Source organism: Ornithorhynchus anatinus, chromosome 5 (assembly GCF_004115215.2).
Source record: "Ornithorhynchus anatinus isolate Pmale09 chromosome 5, mOrnAna1.pri.v4, whole genome shotgun sequence".
Lineage (NCBI taxonomy): Eukaryota > Metazoa > Chordata > Mammalia > Monotremata > Ornithorhynchidae > Ornithorhynchus > Ornithorhynchus anatinus.
This window is the reverse complement of record NC_041732.1, coordinates 6,410,648-6,432,339: the sequence shown is the minus strand read 5'-3', so window position 1 is coordinate 6,432,339 and position 21,692 is coordinate 6,410,648. Positions and strand designations below refer to the sequence as shown.

At 52.8% G+C, this 21,692-nt stretch overlaps 1 protein-coding gene across 2 annotated transcripts in view; it reads left to right on the top strand.

Annotated features, from left to right (window-relative positions):
• The first annotated feature begins 1,047 nt into the window (after window positions 1-1,047).
• Window positions 1,048-21,692, top strand: part of MEGF11 (multiple EGF like domains 11) — a 195,375-nt gene continuing 174,730 nt past the window's right edge. For both annotated transcript variants that reach the window (XM_029066601.2, XM_029066597.2), the window contains exon 1: window positions 1,048-1,266. The gene's annotated coding sequence lies outside the window, so the exon portion shown is untranslated. The remainder of the gene's footprint in view (window positions 1,267-21,692) is intronic.

The following is a 21,692-nucleotide window of genomic DNA, read 5'->3' as shown; positions in this document are numbered from 1 at the left end:
GGGGGATGAAGACCGTGAGCCCCAGGTGGGACGGGGACGGGGTCCCACCTGATGAACTGGTGTCTACCTCAGCGCTTAGAACAGTGCTTGAGACCTAGTAAGCGTGTAACAAATACTCTCATCATCATTACGAGTTGGGGGTCCCAACACCGTGCAGTGTCAGGGCGTTTAAAGGGTGGGGGTGGGGAGGGGGTGATCTTTTCCCTCGTGGACCTGTTCCGGGCCCCTCCCCCGGCTCGCCCCACGTGGGATCCAGCCCGCCTCCTCCCCCACGTGCAACTGGACTTGCAGGGCGCCCGCTGGGCTACTCGCCCCTCCTCACCCCTCCTCGCCCCGCGCCCAGCCCAGCCGCCGGGGAACAGGGGAGAAGGAGACAGGGAGAGACGGGGAGGAGACACAGAGAGACAGAGACAGAGACAGAGAGAGAGGGAGAAGGAGAAGAGAGGGGGAAAGAGGGAAGGGGAGAGAGGAATAAGAGAGGAGAGAGGGAAGGAGAGAGATAGGAAAAAGAGAAGAGAGGGGGAAAGAGGGAAGGAGAGAGGGGAAAAGGAGAGAGGGAGGAAGGAGAGAGGGAAGGAGAGAGACGGGAAAAAGAGAAGATAGAAGGAAGGAGAGAGGGAGAGAGAGGAAGAAAGACAGGAGAGAGAAAGAGGGAAAGAGAGGAAGGAAGAGGAGGGAGGGAAAGAGGGAAGGGGAGAGGAAGAAAGAAGAGAGAGGGAAGGAGAGAGGGAGAGAGGGAGAAAGAGGAGGGAGGGAAAGAGGGAAGAGGAGAGGGAGAGAGGGGAAGGGGGAGGAAGAAAGAGGAGAGAGGGAAGGAGAGAGAGGAGAGGGACGGAGAGGGAGGGGAGAAAGAAGGAGAAAGGGAGAAGGAGAGGGAGGGAGAGAGGGAGGGAGATGGACTGAGGGAGGCGAGGAGAGGGAGTGAAGAAGGGCGAGTGGAAGGGAGAGAGGACAGCCAGAGGGACGGGGACGGGGACGGGGAGGAGGAGGAGGAGGAGGAGGGAAGGGGGTGGGCCCCGGCTCGGCGGCGGCGGCAGCGTGCAGCCCTCCAGCCCTCCAGCCCTCCAGCCCTCCAGCCCTCAGGCGGCCCATCGGTCCGGCGGTCGTTCCGTCCGTCCGGCCACCTCTGCCTCCCGCCGCCTCGCGGGGCCCAACGCCGCCCCGCAGCCCCGACCGGGGCCGGAGCCCGGAGGACCGGGGGGCCGGGGGACCGGAGGAGCGGAGCCCGGAGGAGAAGGAAGGAGCGGGGTCCGGAGGGGCGAGCAGGTAGGCGGGGGGCGGCCGGAGTTGGGGACCGGGGGCTGCGGCGGCCCGGCCGGGGGAGGGCAGGTCCCGCAGCCACATTTCCCAACAACTTTCGGGTGCCCTCCACTCAGCCGGACCGGACGGGAGCGGACGGGAGCGGACAGGACCGACCCGGGGGATGGCCCGGCCCATCCTCCCGCGGGGTCTGCGAGGTGAAGGACCTGGCCGCGGCCCGTCGCCCAAGGTCTAGCGCCGGAGCCGGAGTCCGGCTCGGAGTATGGGCGGGGGTCGGGAAGGGGAGCCGGGGGGGGTCTCCCAACTTGGCCCGGGGCCAAGGCAGGAGCATCCCCGGGCCGGCCCGGGGGTGCGGAGAGGGCCTGCTGTCCGTCGAGGGCACGGCGAGCACGTGGGGGGCTTTTCCCCCCAATTTCGTTTCCGCAGATGGAGAGAGAGGGTCCGTCCCCCCCACGACCTCGCCCCCCAACCCCGTCACTGGGCAGGGCTGGTCTCTATCTGTTGCCGAATTGTCCATTCCAAGCGCTCAGTCCAGTGCTCTGCACAGAGTAAGCGCTCAATAAATAGGATTGAATGAATGAACCCAAATGTTCGGGCCGCGAGGGCCGCCTCCCCGGGAGGGTCCCCGACACCTCGGCCCGGGGGGGTTCTCTCCGGCCAGGGCAGCCCGGGAGGAGGGGCCGTGGGTCTGGGGGTGCCCACCCTGGACCCTCGCCCTCCTGGGTGGAGGAAGAGACCCTCCACCTTCCACCCTCCCACCTCCGGCCGGACCCAAAGTTGAGTGTCGCCCTGCGCCCCCAGAAAGCCCACCACAAGTTTCCAACTTTTTTCTGGGTCGTTCTTTTCAGGGCGTCGGAGTGGGGCTTTGCTGGGTCCCCCCTGGGGAGAGGGGGAGGGAGAGGAGGAGGAGGAGGAGACGGGGGTCGTCTCTGTCTCACCTGGTGGGAAGAGGGCGAGGGCAGGAAGGCCGCAGCCGGCCGGGTAGCCCAACTGGGAAGTGTCCAGGTTTAATTGGGAGTGGGGGGGAGGATATTGGCAGTTTGGTTCGGAGGGATAATCGATATCTTCTCGTGGTGGTGGTGGGGAGGATTTGGGGGTCCTGGGGATCCCCAAGTGGACCCTCCAGCTCCGCACCCCACCCCCGTGCAGAGTGCCCGTTGTTGGGTAGGGATTATCTCTGTTGCCAAACTGTACTTTCCAAGCGCTCAGTCCAGTGCTGCACACACAGTAAGGGCTCAGTAAATACCCCTGAGTGACTGACTGACTGACTGACTGAATGAATGAATGGTGCCGCCCTTCCCAAATCCTGCTCTGTGGTCCCGGGCATCCTTCCTCCTCCTGCCCCTCCTGCTCCTCCTGCCCCTCCTGCCCCTCCTGCTCCTCCTGCCCCTCCTGCCCCTCCTGCTCCTCCTGCTCCTCCTGCTACTGCAGCACCAGCTGCTCCTGCCGGGATCCGCTTTCCAAAGGACCACCTCCCCTCCGCCTCCCTCCCCTGCTGCTCAGCCCCCCAGTGGCCCAGGGGCCGGAGACATGGGGCCGGGGGGTCCTTGGCTCCCAAGGATTTTTTCTGGGGGGTGGAGGGAGTTGGAGTTCCCCTCTCCCTCCCGAATCCACTTGGGGCAGGGGCTGGGGGAACCGCCACTCGGAGGGAACTGCGGGGGTCTCCCGCCCCTTCCCTGGAATAGTAATAATAATATTGGTATTTGTGAAACACTTACTATATGCCAAGCACTGTTCTAAGCGCCGGGGTAGATGCAAGGTAATCAGGTGATCCCACGTGGGGCTCGCAGTTTCGATCCCCGCTTTACAGATGAGGGAACTGAGCCCCAGAGAAGTGAAGTGGCTTGCCCAAGGTCACACAGCAGACAAGTGGCGAACCTGGGATTAGAACTCACATAGTAATTAATGTCTTTGTTAAGCGCTTACTATGTGCCAAGCACTGTTCCAAGCGCTGGGATAGATACAAGGTAATCAGGTGCCACATGGGCTCGCAGTCTCAATCCCCGTTTTACAGATGAGGGAACTGAGGCACTGAGAAGTGAAGCCCCTTGCCCAAGGTCACACAACAGACAAGTGGCGGAGCCGGGACTAGAACCCACATCCTCTGAATCCCAAGTCCGTGCTCTTTCCAAGGCCGCACTGCTTCTCTAAGGGGGCAGGAGGGGCAAGTAATATCCCGGCTAGATTACTGTGTCAGCCTGCTCTCTGATCCCCCTTCCTCCTCTCTCTCCCTGCTCCAGTCTGTTCTTCTCTCTGCTGCCCGGCTCATCTTCCTGCAGAAACGCTCTGGGCCTGTCACTCCCCTCCTTAAAAACCTCCAGTGGTCGCCTATCGACCTTCGCACGAAACAAAAACTTCTCACTCTGGGCTTCGAGGCTCTCCATCCCCTTGCCCCCTCCTATCTCTCCTCCCTTCTCTCTTTCCACTGCCCACCCCGCACGCTCCGCTGCTCTGCCGCCTACCTCCTCACCGTCCCCCATTCTCGCCTATCCCGCCCTCGACCCCTGGGCAACATCCTCCCATGGTCCCGTAATGCCCTCCCTCCTCCCCTCCGCCAAACTAACTCTCTTCCCCTCTTCAAAACCTTTCTTAAAGCTCACTTCCTCCAAGAGGCGTTCCCAGACTGAGCTCCCCTTTTCCCTCTGCTCAGCTAAGCCCTCTTTTCCCCCCTTTCCCTCTGCTCCTCCCCCCTCCTTTCCCATCCCCTCAGCACTGTACTCGTCTGCTCAACTGTATATATTTTCATTACCCTATTTATTTTGTTAATGAGATGTACACCACCTTGATTCTATTTATTTGCTATCGTTTTAATGAGATGTTCATCCCCTCGATCCTATTTATTGTTACTGTTCTTGTCTGTCCGTCTCCTCCGATTAGACCGTAAGCCCGTCAAAGGGCAGGGACTATCTCTATCTGTTACCGATTTGTACATTCCAAGCGCTTAGTACAGTGCCCTGCACGTAGTAAGCGCTCAATAAATACTATTGAATGAATGAATGAATGAATGAATGAATGAATGAAGTAATGGGAGAGGGGGCGTCAATGTTGGCCGAGGTCAGGTTGGGGGCTCTCCAGGCAGAGGATCATCCCCCAAACAGCGGTTCCACCCAGTGGGGCCTGGGTAAGGGGTACTGGGCAAATGGTCGCTGCTCTCCCGGCTGGAGGGAAGGGGCAGAGATCTCTTTCCAGCCCCTTGACTGCCCAGATTCCCCACCTCCCGCACTCCCCCGTTTCCAATTCCAGAGTCTATTTTCCCAGCCACGCCGGGTCCCAAATTGGGAGGGATCGGAACTTTCCCGCCCTTCCACCAGATGCCAACGCCGGGCTCGGACCGGTGAGGAGCCCCCCTGCTTATTAGCCAAATTGGGCTCACAGGTGCCTCGACCTTCTGGATTAACCAAAGGGGTTCTCTCAGTTCCCCAGGTCGTAGGGCTTTCCGGCTGCAGTCCTTCATCATTCATTCAATCGTATTTATTAAGCGCTTACCGTGTACAGAGCACTGGACTAAGCACATGGGAGAGTCTGATATAGCAGACGCATTCCCTGCTCACAAAGACTTTTCGGTCTAAAGGGGGAGATGACCAGTATTATAAGTAAATAAATGACAGACATAAAAAAACTAAAAAAAATTGTGGTATTTGTTAAGCACTTACTATGTGCAAAGCACTCTTCTAAGCGCTGGGGGATACAAGGTGATCACGTTGTCCCATGTGGGACTCACAGTTTTAATCCCCATTTGACAGATGAGGTAACTGAGGCACAGAGAAGTGAAGTGACTTGCCCACGGTCACCCAGCTGACTAGTGGCGGAGTCGGGATTAGAACCCATGACCTCTGACTCCCAAGCCCGGGCTCTTTCCACTGAGGGGGACATAAGTGCTGTGGGGCTGGGAGCAGGGGATGAATAAAGGGAGCAAATCAGGGCCACGCAGAAAGGAGCGGAAGAAAAGAAAAAGGGCTCAATCAGGGAAGGTCTTTTGGAGGAGGTGGGCCTTCCAAAAGGCTTTGAATGGAGGAGGGAGAGTAATTGTCTGTAGGGTATGCGGAGGGAAGGTGTTCCAGTCCAGAGGTAGGACGTGAGCGAGAGGTCAGCGGGGAGATAGACGAGATCGAGGTACAGGGAGAAGGTTGGCATCGGAGGAGCCGAGTGTGCCGGCTGGGTTGTGGTAATGAGGTGGGCTGCGCCCACGAATATATCTTCGAGAGAGTCTTTCGTGCACTCCCCTTGTGAAAATGTAGTCGGGGGACTCTTCTGTCCCCTCGCTTTTCTGGTGACATTGCTCAGACGTCTCTGGTTGAGAGGAGAAGGGCGTAGCTCCTTACCAGCAAGGTGTACTGAAGGTAGTTTTGCCATAGCAGTGACGGTTTGCACTGAGCCATCCGCACGCTCACCCGCTTCTCCCCTCCGTTTTCACCGTTACGAGGTAACCGGTGGGGGGGACGGGAGCAGAGCAGAACGTCTGAGACCTCAACAGCAGCCGACGCTACTGTGACTTCCCCCACCGGTGAGTGTTGCCGGAGAGGAAATAGGGAATCGTCCTTCCCAAAGGGGCCTCTCCAGAGCAAGTCGGTTGTTTCAGGGTCCAACGTGGCAGGTCCAGCGGATCGTCACTTCTACCTCTGGGCAGATTTAATAATAATGTTGGTAGCTGTTAAGCGCTTACTTTGTCCTGAGCACTGTTCGAAGCGCTGGGGGAGGTACAGGGTCATCAGATTGTCTCACGTGGGGCTCACATTTTTTAATCCCCATTTTTCCAGATGAGGTAACTGAGGCCCAGAGAAGTGAAGTGACTTGCCCGAGGTCACGCAGCAGACAAGTGGCGGAGCCGGGATTAGAACCCACGACCTCTGACTCCCAAGCCCAGGCTCTTTCCACTGAGCCAAACTGCTTCTCCGATTTGGAAATCAATCAGCGGTAATTGTTGAACACCCACTATGTACACAGCGCTGGACTAAGCACTTGGGAGAGTTCAGTGCAACAGAAATAGCAGACACGTCCTCTGCCCAGATTGAGCTCACAGTCTGTTGTTAGCGTGTACTCTCCCAAACGCTTAGTACAGTGCTTTGCACACAGTAAGTGATAAATAAATATGAATGACTAGAGGAAAGCCCAAATCCAGCAATTGTTTGACTAGGGGGTAAGCTTTACCTTCTTGCCGCCATTATTCTCCTTAACGTTCTCTTCGTGCCCTTCTCAGAAGGACCTGGGTTCTAAACCCGGTTCCGCCACTTGCCTGCTTGTGACGTTGGACAAGTCACTTCACTTCTCTGGGCCTCAGTTCCCTCATCTGTAAAATGTGGAGGAAGATTGTGAGCTCCTTGTGGAACCTGGACTGTGTCCTACTTCATTAGCTTGTATCTACCCCAGCGCTTAGAACAGTTCCTGGGACATAGTAAGCGCTCAACAAATACCATTTGTTTAAAAAAAGACCACAGTCTCTCCCCTCCTGAAACCCCACCTCCTCCTATAAGCCATCCCCAATTAACTCCCCAGACCCAAGCCTCACCCCCCCCTCTATTTTTAGATTTTTTTATCGTAGGACTTGTGTCCCTCTGGACTGTAATCTCATCACGGGCTGTGTGTCTGTTGTATTGTTCTATTGTACTCTCCCAAGCACTTAGTATTCTGCACATAGTAGGCGCTCAGTAAATATGATCGACTGACTTATGTACCTCTAGATGATCCTCGTACAGTCAGTTTACAAGGACTTATCATATTTGTAAATATGCCTGTGTCTGCCCACCGCGTTACAGTGGAAGCTCCTCGTGGACAGGATAAGTCCCCCATGTCCGTCGTACTCTCCCGAGTGCTGAGTACGGTGGCCAGCACCCACGTGCCTTTACAAACTGTCACAGAGTCCCTGTCACGCTGCAGTTGGTTGGTGGGAGACACGGGGTGGGTGTATATCAAGGCTCCCCTCAGCTCTGCTAGGCAATTTACCCCATTTGACAGATGGGGAGACTGAGGTGTGACTCTCCTCCACCCCCTTCAAAGCCTCCAAGAGGCTTCCCTAAGCCTCCCATTTCCTCTTCTCCTGCTCTCTCCTGGTTTTCCCCGATTTGCTCCCTGTATTCATCCCTCCTACCGGCCTCACGCCACTTAAGTATGCAGCCGTAATATATTTATTTACACTATACATTTATTTACACTAGCGTCCGTCGCTCCCTCTAGATGGCAAGCTCATTTCGGGCAGGGAGAGTGTCTGTTGTACTGTTCTACTGTACTCTCCCAAAGCCTCAGCAGAGTGCTCTGCACTCAGGAAGCGCTCAATTCATTCATTCGGTCGTACTTATTGAGTGCCAACTTTGTGCAGAGCACTGTACTAAGCGCTTGGAATGTATAATTCGGCAACGGAGACAATCCCTGTCCAACAATGGGCGCACAGTCTAAAAGATAAATATGATTAACTGACTCTCTGACAAATCAAGGTGTCTCGGCGCAGATCATTCCGCAGGTTAAAGCAGGGGCAGGTCTGGGGAGGACTCAGGAGGCCCCCCTTTTAGGCGACAGGGCAAGGAACCTCTCCCACACCGTCCAACGCATTCTCTGCAGAGCCAAGGGGAAGCAGCGTGGCCTAGTGGATAGAACCCGGGCCTGGCAGTCGGAAGGACCCGGGTTCTAATGCCGACTCCACCGCCTGTCTGCTGTGTGACCTGGGGCAAGTCACTTTACTTCTCCGTGCCTCAGTTCCCTCATCTGTAAAATGAGGATTAAGATCGTGAGCCCCATGTGGGACGGGGACTGGGTCCAACCCCATTACGTTGTATCTACCCCAGGACTTTGATGCCTGGCACGCGGTAAGCACTTAGATACCGTAAAATTAAAATAGGCAGGCTACACTTCTGAGCTCCGGCTCCTCTTGCTACTATTGCAGTTCACGGGCCACAACTCTAATTAGAGATGAAACTCCCAGCCCTGAGGTTCAAGCTCTGTGCCCAGCCCCAGGAAGCTGTGGAATTAAAAGAATATTTTATCTTCATCAGCGGAGGAAGGGAAGGCATTGCACCACAATTTGCGAATGGAGCGATACCCTTGCCCTTTGTTGGAAGGTAGGCTGGCTTCCCCGGGACCCGGTATTACGGGCGTTATTACAACTGGGAAGGTTTGTTCCTGTTGGAAAGCCCTTCCGGACAACTTTCATGTGCACGTGGGCACTGCCCAAAATGCAGAAAAGTCTTTTTACTTGGCTTTTCAGTTGTGTTTTTTTGGGGTTTTTTTTCAATGAAGGGGAAAGAGAGCTGTTTGCTGAGGTGATTCCCCTCTTTGGTTTGTCGCTAATTACACAAAGTTCTGTCTTCTGATGAGCCAGAAACATTATAAATGAACACGTTGGATAAAGTCCACGTTGTTGGTTTAGAGATTTGTTTGTTTAGGGAATTGGGAATAATCCTGAACTGCTTCGCCTCCCGGAGGGGTGTCTTGAGGAAACTGAAGTCTGCAGGTCTTTTGATAGTTCGGTAAACTACAAACCGAAAGTTCATACCCGAAATGTGACTCGGCCCCCAAAGGAAGAGAACCGTAAAACAGTTGTCTTCCTAAATGCTGAAATTTTTCATCCGGATTCTATTTATCGATCATTTTACGGCCGAGAAAGAGCAAAATCTGTGTTTTTATAGCCGACAAAGCGGCAGGCATTCATTATGCAGGACTTAACACCTCTGTTCCCCAGAGAACGCAATCTGACTGCAGCCCGGCTTACAAATGATGGTGTGAAGTGGGTCTGAAGAACCGAAGACGATAGACGTTTAAAGAAATGCCGAGTCCGGGTCGGGTCCGGGCCGAGTCCGGACAGTTTCCGTTCTCCGGCTCGAGAGGCAAATCTCGTTTCACTCAGACGCTCTCTCTCCGAGCTCCACGGCCTGTGTTGCCCAGGCAGTGCCAGGAACACGTCTACCAACTCCGTCGTAGTGTACTCTCTCAAGCGCTTAATACAGTGCTCAGCACACAGTAGGTGCTCAGTAAATCCCATTGATTGATAGATGGATCGATTAGGGCAGTACCATTTGGGACTGGTAATCCTCCTGGATCTGTGGCCACCGGCTGGAGGATGAACCCTCTAGGTGAGTCGAGGTGGCTTTAATTTTCTCAGATCTTTTGCTCCTCCTCAGCTTCTGCGGGCTCATCGGTAAATCAGGATTAATAACACGTTTCCGTCACCGCAGGGTGCTAAGGCTAAGCTAGGTGGAGGGGTGGGATGGATGGGGCGGGAAGAAGGCTCCTGGCGCCACCGAATGGGATCTTGAAAAATTCCTCCCTCCCGTCTGTCTGCCTGTTCCCCAGGGTTGAGAGCCAGGAGACTTCGGTTCTCATTCTGCCACTCGCCTGCTTTGTGACCTTGGGCGAGTCACTTTATGTTTTTCTTTTTATGGTACTTGTTAAGCGCTTACTTGGTGCCAGACGCCGTAATGAGCGCCGGGGTAGATACAAGAGAATCAAGTTGGACAGTCCCTGCCCTACATGGGACTCACAAGTCTAAATCACCTGACTAGTCTCGATTCGCTTCTCTGGGCCCTAACTTCTTCATCTGTAAAATGGAAATTAGATGGCTCTCCCTCGTTAGTGAACCCAGTGTGTCTGGTCTGATTGCACTGACTCAGACAGGGAAGCAGCATGGCCCAGTGGATAGAGCTCGGACCGGGGAGTCAGAAAGACCTGGGCTCTAATCCTGGCTCCACCGCTTGTCTGCTGTGACTCCTTGGGCAAGTCCTTTCACTTTCCTGGGCCTCGGTTCCCTCGTCAGGAAAATGGGGATGAAGGCCGTGAGACCCAGGTGGGACGCGGACTGGGTCCAACCTGATTAGCTCGAATCTACCCCAGCGCTTAGAACAGTGCCTGGCACGTAGTAAGTGCTCAACAAATACCATAAACAACAAACAGAGACCACCGTAATTCTGGAATCTCCCCTCCAGGTCCAGGAGGGAGAGGCTGAGCCCACAGGGGCCTGGCACCGCATTCACGACACTGTGATTCTCTAGACTGTGAACACCTTATGGGCGGGGAATGCGTCTGTAAACTCTGTTGCATTATACTCTCCACAGAGCTTCGCACAGTGCTTTGCATGTCATAAGCAATCAAAAATCACTACTGATTGATTGTAGCACCTTCCAGCTGGAATAATAATAACTGTGGTATTTGTTAAGTGCTTTCTACAAACCAGGCGCTGTTCTGAGTGCTGAGGTAGGTACAAGGTAATTGGGTTGGACCCAATCCTTGCCCCACATGGGGCCCCCACTCTTAATCCCCATTTTCCAGATGAGGTAACCGAGGCACAGATAAAATGGGTGATTTGTCCCAGGTCACACAGCAGACAAGTGGAGAAGACTGGATGAGAATCCACATCTTTCCGACCCCCAGGCCCGAGCTCAAATGCAGTTCCCCCCAGCTCTATCCTAGGGAGTCCTCTTAGAACAGATGGTCATTTAATCAATTTAGCCATTAGAAGCCTCTTCGGGCTTCCCATCCTAAACTGCCGGGATCCCTCTCCACCAGGACGCAGACCCTACTTCTGCTTGGTTGGGGGAGGAGGGACATCTGTCTCGGTCCTACTTTTTCCTTCCGCTTCTTTGTCCTCTCCAACCGCTCCCTGTAATAATAATAATAATAACTGTGGAATCTGTTAAGCACTTCCTATATACCAGACACTGTACTAAGCCCTGGGGCGGGTACAAGTCAGTCGAGTTCGATACAGTCTCTTGTCTCACATTCGCCATTCCCACTTTACAGATGAGGTAATTGAGGCATGGAGAAGTGAAGTGACTTGCCCAAGGTCACACAGCAGACAGGTGGTAGAGTGGGGATTAGAACCCATGACCTTCTGACTCCCAGGCCTGTGCTCTATCCACTATGCCATACTGCTTCTCTGTCGCTAATAATAATAATGTGTGGTATTTGTTAAGCACTTACTATGTGCCAGGCACTGCGCTAAGCGCTGGGGGGAATACAAGCAAATCAGGTTGGACACCGTCCCTGTCCCACGTGGGGCTCACCGTCTCAATCCCCATTTTACAGACGAGGTAACTGAGGCTCAGAGAAGTGTAGTGACTTGCGCCAGGTCACACAGCAGAGAAGCGGCGGAGCCGGGATTAGAACTCAGGTCCTTCTGTCTCTCAGGCCTGGGCTCCGTCCACTGGGCCACGGGAGCAAAGCGTACTCTTTCCACCTTGCAAGGAACGAGACCGCGACCCCCGTGTGCAAATGAACTCCACGCCGGGGCCTGCGGTTATTATTCCAGAGATGGTCGGAAGGCCCAAAATACATCCGGCATCGACAGTTTGACATTTGGTAACTCCTCCAGCTCCCCAGCCTCCTCCCCCGGTTAATCACCGCCTTATTCTATTCTAAGTTCTGCATGGCTCCCATATGGCCCCTCATTCGGGGATCCTGGAGTTAGCGGATAAATAAATAAGAGGAGCTAAACGGAGAAGCGGCGTGGCCTGGCGGGAAGAGCCCGGGCCTGGGAGTCAGTCAGTAACATTTATTGGGCGCTTACTGTGTGCAGAGCACTGTACTAAGCCCGTGGGAGAGTCCAGTGCCACAGTATAACGGACACATTCCCCGCTCACAATGACTTTACAGGGGACCTGGGCTCGAATCACGGCTCTGACGTTTGCTTGTGGTGCGATCTTGAGCAAGTCGCTTCACTCTTCTGGGCCTCAGTTTCCTCAACTGTCAAATGGGGATGCAATCCCTGTTGTCCCTCCTGCCTCGACTGTGAGCCCCATAGGGGACAGGGACTGTGTCTGACTTGATTAACCTGTACCTACCCCAGGGCTAGAAGCAGCGTGGCCTAGTGGATAGACCAGGGACCTGGGAGTCAGGAGGACCTGGGTTCTTAACAATGATACTTGTTAAGAATTTAGTACGTGCCAAGTCCCTATCCCGTGTGGGACTCCCAGTTTGAGTAGGATGAAGAACAGGTATCAGATTCCCCTTTTTACTGAGGAGGAAACTGAGGCACAGAGAAGTTAAATATCGAATCCCCATTTTGCGGGTGAGGAAACTGAGGCACAGAGAAGTAATGGTACTTTCCAAGCGTTTAGTACGGCGCTCTGCACACGGTAAGCGCTCAATAAATGCGATTGAATGAATGAGTGAATTATTTGCCCAAGGCCACACAATCAGCAAATGGCAAAGCTGGGATTAGGACCCAGGTTCCCTGGCTCCCAGACCCTCGCTCTCACTCCACTTGTCTGCAACTGCTTGAAATCCCATTTGAAGGGCAGGAATCCCAGATCAGCACTTAGCGATGGAAAATACTCTACCTCGATTCCCCAGGAGGCGGCAAAAAATAAAATTAAAAAAATCCCTGAATAACAAGCAGCCCAATAAACCAATCTTCCTTAGCTGGGGAAGGTGTAAATTATAGCAGGAAGCTTTTTGGGTTGGTGTCTTCCACGCCATTAGAAGTATCATTAATTATGTATTAAGTGTTTGAAAGGAAAGACATCAGTAGCCGATAGGCTGTATTTGCATAGTAATAGAGGATTGATTAGATGCAATATCTATAGCGAGGGCTACGGGGGAATACGTTTCCAAGGTTTTTACAGCGGCAGTAAATTACTTTTACAAAATCTTTCCCGATAGTAAATAACGACGGTCCGAGAGTCGGAGGATCCCTCGCCCTCCATCGAGTTAGAGATGACTGTTGGGAACCGCGGCCTCTGGAATAGATTAAAAAAAAAAAGTCTCGGGCTTCGTTGGGGGTTTCTCCCCCAGCCCCTCCGCACTGCTCTCCCGCCCCTTGGGTGATTCTTGTAGTCCCAAAGGATACCCAGAAGCCGTGTGGCCGAGTAGAAGCAGCGTGGCCTAGTGGATAGAGTACTGGAAGTCAATAGGGGATAGGGTTGGGAGTCAGAAGGACCCGGCTTCTAATCCCAGCTCTGCCACTAGTCTGCTGTGAGACCTTGGGTAATTCACATCATTTCTCCGGGCCTCAGTTCCCTCATCTCTAAAATGGGGATTAAGAGTGTGAGCCCCATGTGGGACAGGGACTGTGTCCAACCCGACTGGCTTGTATCCACCCCAGTGCTTAGTACGGTGCCTGGCACATAGTAAGCCCTTATCAAATACCACAGTTATTATTACTATTATTTTAATTCCCCAGGCCCAGGCCTGGGCACCAATCCAAGCAACTGACCTCTCCGGTTGGAAGGCGACCCTTCTACTTGGATTCTTTCAAGACTCTTCAGTCACTCTGTCCTCCCAATTGGGGGAGTTAGCAGTTTTGCCTACCGAAAATGCAAACCGAAGCAGACGCGGCTTCTAAAGCAACAGCGGGGGGGGGGGGGGGACGGGACCTGGAGTCCAAGGAAGAAGTGGTCGGGGGGAGGACCAGATGAGCAGAGGAGGCCCCGTCTCATCCAGGACCTGGCCCCCAGCACAGGTGTCCAGAATCCCTCTTGTTAAGAGACAGCAGGGAAAAATACGGAGGCCAACAGATGAGAAGGAATCGGGTGAAGGTCAGTCTCTCTCTTATTTTATGCACAAGACAGGGAGGGAGAAGGCCACGATTAGGACAATCAATCAATTTATTCATGGAGCACTTACTATGTGCAGAACACTGTACTAAGCGTTTGGGAGAGTACAATACAAAAGAATTAGCTCTCCGCCCGTAACAAGCTTACAAAAGAGACTAGCGTTTACAGTTTCCAAGTTTACAGTCCAGTCCGATTTAACGCTGTATTAAATGCTGGTTTGGATCCAAGGTCAATTAGACCCGGACCAAACAAATGGAACAGTGGGTGCTGATAAATGAAACATTGTGACTCCTGGTGGTTTCCCTCAGTGCTGTCAGATGGAGAACAAGATGGAGGTAGAACGTCCCTCAAGCTACAAGAAAGACTAGAGATCAATCGTTCAATCAGTGAATTATTGAAGGCCTCCTCAGCGCTAGGCTCTGTAGTAGGCGCCTGGGGGAGGAAGAAGGAAAGAGGCAGGCGTGGAGAGAAATGGAGATGAAGGTTAGCCAATCAAGCAATCAATCATACTTCTTGAGCGCTTGCTGCATGCAGAGCAGTGAACTAAACACTTGGGAAGGGACAATATGACGATATAGCAGGCACATTCCCTGCCCACGTGAGCTTCCGGTCTAGAGGGAGAGAGAAAGTCAGCTAGAGGGACAGGTTTTTTCGGGAAAGTCCAAAGGTTCCAAGCTCTCCTACCCCACCCCAGCCCTTACGCTTCACTCCTCTCATGCCAACCTACTCTCTGTACCTCCGTCTGGTCTGTCCAGCCACCGACCTCTCGCCCACGTCCCGCCTCTGGCCTGGTACGTCCTCCCTCTTCATATCCAACAGACAGTGACTCTTCCCCGGCTTCAAAATCTTATTAAAAGCGCACTCTAGACTGTAAGCTCGTTGTGGGCAGGGAATGTGTCTGTTATATTGTTATATTGTACACTCCCAAGCGCTTAGTAGAGTGTTCTGCTGTTCCTCCGACTAAACCATCATTTCCCCTTCTCCCATTCCCTGCTCTGTCTTCCTTGCACTTGGATTTGCACCCTTTCCCCACCCCTTCACCCCCACAGCACTTAATACATATCCGTAATCTATTCGCTTCTATTAATGTCCGTCTCCCCTTCTAGACTGTAACCTCACCGTGAGTAGGGAAACCGTCTACCGACTCTGTTACATTGTCCTCTCCCAAAGACTTAGTCCAGGGTTCTGCACACAGTAAGCTCTCAATCAAATCTGATTGACTGATGGATAGGTAACGGGGCAGGAGACATGAGAGATCGTGACTTGGATCAATGGTGATAAGCAGGAGGCTTCCGAGAGCTGGTTGCCCTCTCCCTGGCCAGCTGGAGGCAATCATAAAAATCAATCAATGCTAAGTGTGCTATTCATTAAGTGCTTAGTGCTTTAATGCATTCATTAAATGCATTCAACCCCCTAGACGGTAAGCTCCTTTTGGGCAGAGAACGTGTCTACCGACGCAGTTCTATTGTGCTCTCCCAAGTGCTTTGAATAGGGCTCTGCACACCGTAAGCGCTCGGTAAATGCCGCTTGATCGATTGGTCGACTGATTGAGAAGCAGCACGAAGTAGTGGTCGGAGCCCCGGGAGTCAGAAGGTCATGAATTCTAATCCCCACTCTGCCAGGTGTCTGCTGTGTGACCTCGGGCAAGTCACTTCACTTCTCCTCATCTGTAAAATGGGGATTGGGATTGTGAGCCCTAAGTGGGACAGGGACTGTGTCCAACCCGATTTGATTGTATTCATCCCAGTGCTTAGTATGGTGCCTGGCACGTAGTAAACACTTACCAAATACCACAGTTAATACTATTATTAATGATGGCATTTGTAAAGTGCTTACTATGTGCATAGCACTGTTCTAAGCGCTGGGAAGGATACAGGGTGATCAGGTTGTCCCACGTGGGGCTCACGGTCTTAATCCCCATTTTACAGATGGGGTAGCTGAGGCACAGAGAAGTTAAGCGACTTGCCCAAGGTCACACAGCTGACAAGCGGCGGAGTCAGGATTTGAACCCATGAGCCCTGACTCCCAAGCCCGGGCTCTTTCCGCTGAGCCACGCTGCTTCTCTATATTATTGATTGATGTTTACTAGGTGCCAAGCACTGTACTAGGTCTGGGGCAGATGCATGAGAATTAGATCAGACACAGTCCTAAGAGGACCGAATCCCTCATCCCAAGGGCACCGTTCTGGGCGAAGACGGGGCCAGAATTGGGTGCCCCCCGCCCCCCCAAAAAAATCTGGGTAAGCCAGACCGGTGGTGTTACTTGGTCATTTTCCCCATTCTTCTGTACAGCCCAGTCTGACCACGTAGACAGCGGAGGTACCGTGGCCAGAAAGCAAGAGATCATAGTGACTGTCGATCCCTCCGGGAAGGGGTAAGCGCCACCGTGCCACCCCACATAGACCTAGGCACTTGCTTCCGGGGCTCTCACTTACTACTTGGGGAAGCCATCCCCCACCCGGCACCGCCACGGCTCTGCCCCCGTGGGCCAGCCTATTTATAGCTCAGAAACAGATCGCTTTCCCATGTCGGACACGTTTTACTCGATGTTTTATGAGCTGCTCTCCTGCCACGAGCCGGCCTCGCCGAAAGAGAAATGGACTGGAGTGGGATTGAGCAGGAAGACAGAGATAGAGCCCGGGAGAGGAGGGGACCGAGGCGCCCAGCCCGAGACACCGAGAAGCCTAGACGGATATCCAGAGACGCTGAGAAACCCAGACACATCATTCAGGGACACGGAGAAATCGAGTCAGAGAGCCAGGGACACGGAGGAATCCAGTTTGACAGCTAGAGACACGAGTAAACCTAGACAGACAGACAGACCCGGCCCTAGCCACTGAGGGACCTGGAGGTAATAATAATAATAATTATTATTATGGTATTTGTTAAGTGCTTACTCGGTGCCAGGCACTATACTAAGCGCTGGGGCGGATACAAGCAAATCAGGTTGGACACCGTCCCCGTCCCGCGTAGGGCTCACGGTCTTAATCCCCATTTGACCGATGAGGTAACTGAGGCCAAGAGAAGTGAGGTGACTTGCCCACACAGCAGACAAGTGGCGGAGCTGGGATTAGAACCCACGACCTTCCGACTCCCAGGCGTCCGTTCTATCCACTAGCCATGCTACTTTCCACCCAACAGATAACGAGAAACTGCTTAATAAATCCCATCACATTATGATGCCTCATCGGGCGGCATTTTTGCTGGTCGTAGTATCGAGGAGAGAATCTCAGGGCATGGTGATGAGGACAGACAGTTTTGGGATCTGGAAATCTGCATCCTGAATTGCTCCTGCAGAGAAGCGGCATGGCCTAGTAGTTAGAGCACGGACCCGGGAGGCAGGAAGACCTCGTTTCTATTGCCGGCTTCGCCACTTGTCTGCTGTGTGACCTTGGGCAAGTCACTTCACTTCTCTTTGCCTCTGTAAAATGGGGATTGAGACCCTGAACCCCAGGTGGGACAGGGACTGTGTCCCAACTGAATAGCTTGCATCTACCCCGGCGCTTAGTGCAGTGCCTGGCACATAGTATGCGCTTAACAAATGTCATAACCAAAAATTTGGATTTGCACCCTTTATTCATCCCATCCTCAGCACTTTGCCCTCCCCCTGAGTACTGGCTGCCGTTCCTCACAGGAAAATCTCTCCAACAGCTGCCCTCAATCAGGACACTTCTGGGGAGAAATGGGATTTTTATTGCAGCACTTATGTAAAATGGTGTGTGGGCGGTGAGTGGAAACAGGGTCCCCGGGGGCACGTTTTGGGCCTCTGCGTGGCTGCGCTGGTGGAAAATGGCACTTGGGAACCATCGGGTTGTTTATTATTATTAATATTAATAATAACAATAATAATCATGCTATTTGTTAAGTGCTTATTATGTGCCAAGCACTGTATTAAGCGCTGGGGTGGATAAAAGCCAATTGGTTTGGACAAAGTCCCTGTCCCACGTGGAACTCACCATCTCAATCCCCAGAGAAGTAAAGTGACTTGCCCAAGGTCACACAGCAGACAAGTGGCAGAGCCGCGATTAGAACCCGAGATATTGAGACTCTCAGGCCCGACTAGGTGCGGCTTTTCCCATGACGGATGACCTCCTCTCCCTATCAGTGGTATTTATTGAGCGCTTACTGTGTGCAGGGGATTGTATAAGTGCTTGGGAGAGCATAATATAAGAGTTCATAGGCACATTCCCGGAGCTAAGATCTCCCTGCCATCTGGGGTCACCCACTCCGCTTCAACCCCCTCCCTCAGGCTGGGGTCCAACAGTATGCCTAGAGAAGCAGCATGGCATAGTGAATAGAGCAGGGGCCTGGGAGTCAGGAGGTCATGGGTTCTAATCCCGGCTCCGCCACTTGTCTGCTGTGTGTCCCTGGGCAAGTCATTTCACTTCTCTGTGCCTCAGTTCCCTCAACTGTAAAATGGGGATCGAGACCGTGAGCCCCACATGGGGCAGGGACTGTGTCCAACCCGATTTGCTTGTATCCACCCTAGCGCTTAGTAGAGTGCCTGGCGCATCATAAGCGCTTAATAAATGCCATAATAATTATTATTACCTCCTCACGGGAGAGGCCCTCGACATTTCAGATCGCCTTGCAAATAGGCCCCGGCAGATATCCAGAGCCGGCCGGGAAAGGAGGAGCAGGTTGAAGCATCCGGGCCCACTCCTCAGACCTTAAAAACCCACTGATTTTTGTGTTTTTTTTTGTTGGGGGGTGTTTATGGATTTGTTAAGTGCTTACCATGTGCCAGGTACTAGTCAGTAATGCTCAGCTCGTAGTACAGTGCCTGGCACATAGTAAGCGCTTAACAAATACCATTTTCATTATCATAAAAAAGAAAGCTTACGGATGTAGACTCGAACACAAGTCCTCTGCCACTCCACCCAGCTGCCTCCTCTAATCGGATCTGGGCCCCTCCCTCCAGGTCTCCCCTACCCAGCTTTCAGGCAGGGCTTTGTCCCGCATCCTGAGAGACAATAAGGCAGCAGCGGGGAACGGGTCTAATAACTGTAGGATCTCTTAAGCGCTTACTCCGTGTCGAGCGCTGTCCTAAGCAGGTACAAGTTATTTCAGTCAGATCCGGTCCCCGCCCCATGTGGGGCTGAAGGTCTAAGTAGGAGGACAGGTATTGACAGATGAGAAAACTGACGCACAGAGCAATTAAGTGACTTGCAGGCGAATGGCGGAGTCAGGATTAGAACCCAAGTCCTTCTAATTCTCAGGGCAGGGCTCTTTCCTTTAGGCCACACAGCTCCTCATAAGCATGAGTAGGGAAGAGGAATTTGGCACAGGAGCTACTCTCCCAAGTCTTGCCCTTGATCGACGAGCACTCCGTCTCCTCTAGCATTTCCCGTTTCTGACAGCCTCGTGTCGCTCCTCGTGCGGGACTCCTGTTGGACTCTCCCAAGCGTTCAGTCCAGCGCATCGCACCCAGTGGGCGCTCAGCAAATGCCATTCCTACAAGTAGGATGAGGCCGTTTGCTCTGGCACCAAGGAATTCCCGGCCCCAGAACTGGCATGAAGTGGCAGGAAGCCAGCGGGAAGCTGCAGTGGCTTAGCTCCGAGGACTTGCGGGGAGTTTCCCATTAGTGCTCTGGCCCGGGACCCTGTGCTTCGGGAACATTGATATTACAGGCCGGAGCGAGGGCTTTTAGCTTAATTGAACCGAGTTTCTTAAAATGGCAACTCATCCGTCAACTCCCGCCTTGCCCCCGCCATGCACGGTTAATTGTATTTTCCACCAGGGATGAGCCAAATCAATGCAAATGATAGCATTTTCATTTTGCTTTATTTTGGGGAGCTCTAGGTAGACAATTATCAGCAATAACGAGCCAGAGGTGAGCAATAAAAACAGTTCTTTCCCTAGGCACGAGATCTACGGATAAATCTTGTAAAATTGCCTCTCGGAGCCCCTGGGCCGGGGAATCCAATTCACTCGGTTCTCCCGTAACATGTGTCTTCACTACACGCATTGCATGGGATCTGTCTTCCCGACCCTATTACTTTAGGACTAATATGTACAGATTCCCTTTTCCTTCAGCCTCCTACCTGTAGGTCATGTTCGTGCCTTTCATTTTTTATGGTATTCGTGAAGCGATTAGTACGGGCCAGGCGCTGTATTAAGCGCTTGGGTGGATACAAGACAGTCAGGTTGGGCATAATCCACGTCCCACGTGGGGCTCCCAGCCCTTACTCCCCATTTTACAGGTGAGGGAACCGAGGTACGGAGACGTGAAGCGACTTGCCCGAGGTCCCGCAGCAGACAAATGGCGGAGCCGGGATTAGTCGGTCAGTCAGTCAGCCGTATTTATTGAGCGCTTACTGTGTGCAGAGCATTGTACTAAGCACTTGGGAGAGTACGGTACAACAATAAACAGGCCCGGGTCCTTCTGACTCCTAGGCCTGAGCTCTGTCCACTGGGCCACACTGCTTCTATGCCTCCTTTGCTAGACTGTAAGGTCTTTGAGGACAGGGGTTTTCTCTGGTTAACTCTGTCATACTCAGTGCTCTGCCCACGGTGGGTGCTGAGTAAATACTATTAATTGATTAATTGATTGTTGATGAAAAGCAGCATGGCCTAGTGGATAGAGCATGGGCCTGAGAGTCAGAAGGTCAGGGGTTCTAATCCTGGATCTGCTGGGTGACCTTGGGCAAGTCACTTCACTGCTCTGTGCCTCAGTTCCCTCATCTGTAAAATGGGGGGTAAGACGGCGAGCCCCATGTGGGACAGGGACTGTGTCCAACCCGATTGTCTCGTAACTATTCCAGCACTTAGAACGGTGCCTGGAACATAATAAGCAATTAACAAATGCCGTAGTAATGATTATTACTATTGTTATTGTTTGAAAGAACAAACACGGGTAGGGAATTGGGGACGTTTCTTACGACATCACTTGCCAGTCTGGCTAGAATGCGATGCGGTTTGGAAGGAACAGTTGGGCACAGAGCATGGCACTGGTCAAGGTCCGTGGACCACAAGGTCAGCTTCCCTCGGTATTGTGCTCATCAGGAACTTAATGCCCCCGGGCTAGGCCAACTGGGTGTTTGTGAGGTCTAGTGGAGAGAACACAGGCCTGGGAGTCAGAAGGTCATGGGTTCTAATCCCGCTCCGCCTCTTGTCTGCTTTGTGACCTTGGACAAGTCACTTCACTGCCCTGGGCCTCAGTTACCTCATCTGGAAAACGGGGATTGAGACTGTGAGCCCCAGGTGGGACAGGGACTGTGTTCAACCCGATTTGCTTGTATCCACCCGAGAGCTTAGTACAGTGCCTGGCAAATACTAATGTCCTAACAGATACCACAGTTTTATTATTATTATTCTTATTATCATCTCCTGAAAACAGGGCCGCCCAGGATCAAACCACAAATCTCTCTTTTCTGCAGAGGAAACCAAAGCCTCTACCGAGGCCATGCCTCTAAGGCAGGTAGGAGCAAAGAGAAGGCCCTAGAGCATGGAATACATATCCTCCGGGCCTGGCAAGTTCAGCTCACGGACAACTCTTCCCGGACCCACCCCCGCTTCGGATTGCCTCAAATTGGGGGATGCTGATTACTTTATTTCCTCTTGTTAATGAGTTATAATGAAAGTTGATTTAGCACCTGAGTCCACTGCTAGGTGACAGCTCTGGAAATGCTTGTGAATATTGATGAAAGATCTTAATCCATCAGGCTCCCGCTCCAAATTCCTCCCCCTTTCCAGTCTCCTAATCTGCTCTCTGAACAGTATTAAGAGTTGGTAGACATGTTCCCTGCCCACAATGGATTTACAGTCTAGAGGAAGTGGAAGTTGTATTACATTAGACTGAAAGCTCCAGGAGGGGAGGGAATTTATTTTTTTTTTATGGTATTGGTTAAGCACTGTACTAAGCGCTGGGGTAGACACAAGCTAATCGGGTTGGGCACAGTCCATGTCCCTCCTGGGGCTCACAGTCTCAATCCCCGTTTTACAGATGAGGGAACT